Consider the following 2522-nt stretch of genomic DNA (forward strand, 5'->3'; position numbering starts at 1 on the left):
GGGGTTCGGAACGGAATTGGTCACATTCGAATCCGAATTGATTATTTGCAACTATCAAAGGCTAAAATACAAAAACCTGTCCTGAAATTTCTGACAATCATAAAAATTTCCTCTATAGTTTAACTTTAATAAAAATCTTCCTTTTATTTTAAAAAAATCGACGAAAGCATATAGAATTACATTTTTATCCTTATACATCATCTGAACTATTTGCAAAATATCCACGTAATCCTTCCACACCAGAGAAAATATCCACGTAGTACTTCCACACCAGAGAAAAAATATCCAGTTGGAAATTGTAAACGAGCTATCTAAACTCGTTAGCGCCATTACGAAACAGTGAGAAGGGGAACGCTATTCCATGCAAGCAAAAGAAACTCGGGCGGTGATTCCACTAGAGAATACGAAGAACTGTAATTGTAGTTCCATAGGAGAATCTTTGCCTGACTCATCGCATAATGGCTGAAAGCCACAGATTCAAATCTACACCCTTCCATCAAAACCCTCCACTACTCCTTTTCCTCCATTCTTTCTCATCTCATTGGCCCTTCTTCCGGTTCAACAACACCAGAAATCTGCCTCCCAAGCAGCAAGCTTTCAATCTGGATGCGCTCCGTAGAATCTCTTGTCAAGCTTGGCTCAAGCGACTCAAAGACCGCCGAGTAGTACTGCAACGCAGTCTTAAAACTGTTGAGGAAATCAACCCGGTTCAAGCCCGCCTCGTACTCCCCGAGTGTCACGACCTTGGGCTTCAGAGATTTCGCCAGCCGCAAAGCCCTCTCCATGGCAACTGTTGTCTCGTCCAACAGGTTATACAACTGAAGCATGTAATTCACTGCCAAAACCTCTTCCGTGTCAATCCGGAATATTGATTCGTTAAGCTCGTGAATCGGCGTCAAGATAGGCTAGAACTCAAAATTTAAATCGAGAAGCTTGGCGAAATCGCAGAGACGATTGCCAGTGGCGGACAGTGATTCCGCCGGTGATCCCCCCAGTGGGGGAGCAGGAATGTCGGATATTCGGATGCTAGAGGGTTTCCCGATGGACCAAGTTGCCATGGCTTGGAGGAGCGCCGCCCACTAAACTCCTTTAACTATTCCGAAGTCGACGATATGTATCCGATTCGCCGTCTCGGTCACTTCGAGTATCGCTTGGTTCGCCGTCAAATGGGCAAACTTCGAATATGGGTAGGCATCCTTTAAAGCTTTACAAGGGAGTGTGAAATCCTCCGACGAGGTCTCGAACGTTGGTGCGGTTCTCCTAGTTTTTGAAAAAACTCGACTGTAAAGAGCTTCAGCAAAATAAAAGACAACTCTTTCCGTCGGATCGCCACATTCGGACACTGATTCCCGGAGTCGAATATGTGGTTTGATGACTCGTTCTGGTGCAAAGTAGACCAGTTGGGCACATTCTATGAGATTGAGCTACGACAGCAGCAGCAGTGGGGCTCACGTCGGGACTTGAGCTTGGAGCGTGTTGGGATTTTTTTGGGTATCCGAGAAGACGAGTCGATTAAGGTCGGACAGGGAAGGAGAGGAGAGGTTGAGCCAATTGGAACCAGAAACGATAGGATCACAGTCGGAGGGGTAAAATAGGTTTTTGGAAAAATATCATCGGTTTAACGTTTTTCGTCTTGATCGTTGACGGAAGGGAGGTTTTTGCCGATTTTTTGAAAATAGAAGGGAATTGATAAAATTAAAAGTGCATCATTGAGGTTTTTGCCGATTTTAAGGGAGGTTTTTGTATTTTACCCTAAATCAAAAGTGCATCATTGAGGTTGGGTTCCTACCCACAAAGATCTACCACGGGACACTGAACATGTTTTATTTAACTCTCATTCTTTTTCATTGTTACAAACTCTAAAATGGACAATAATGAATAAAAATGAGTGTAATGAGAAAATATTTTTATGAATCAAACATTTTTTTTTAAAAAATAATTTTTTTTCAAACTACAAAATGTCCTGTTGCTCATTTTCATTCTTAGAAAAATGTGTAGCGGTCATAAATTGGCAGTCTACGTCTCCAAAATCATTGCATAGATGTTTATTGGTAGATGTCGGCGTTCAATGCACATTGGCATGAACATTTATGGAGGTGGTTTTGTAGACATAGACTAGCAGTTTATGACATTTGGCATAGAGCTTCTTTAAAAAATGAAAAATGAGCAGGACAGGACATGAAGTTGCCCCAATTTTTATTTTATGGGCTGATTTTTCATTATGAAAAAAGAATGAAGCCCGTGGAAATAATTTTGTAACCAAACACTAATGTTATTATTCATGGTGACTGGTGAGATATTCTGTATTTATATATTACTAATGTTGAGGAGATATTTCCAATGTACAGTTGTAGTGTCCCGTGGGTAAATGTGGGCGGGAGATCCAAATTCATTTCAGATTAGGTTTAAGTTTGCACAAAACCCATTTCGTTGTTTTTAGAATTGATGTTATCTAAAAATTCACCATGAACTTTTCATATTTCTCTATAAATTCATCCTGATTTTTTAATCACAAAAAAAAA

General features: G+C 40.7%; 1 pseudogene; it reads right to left on the reverse strand.

The window, feature by feature from the left end:
• Positions 1 to 222: 222 nt before the first annotated feature.
• Positions 223 to 1583, reverse strand: LOC104588674 (SCARECROW-LIKE protein 7 pseudogene; annotated as a pseudogene).
• Positions 1584 to 2522: the final 939 nt, after the last annotated feature.

The sequence above is a fragment of the Nelumbo nucifera genome, chromosome 2 (assembly GCF_055504915.1).
Source record: "Nelumbo nucifera cultivar China Antique chromosome 2, China Antique-T2T, whole genome shotgun sequence".
NCBI lineage: Eukaryota > Viridiplantae > Streptophyta > Magnoliopsida > Proteales > Nelumbonaceae > Nelumbo > Nelumbo nucifera.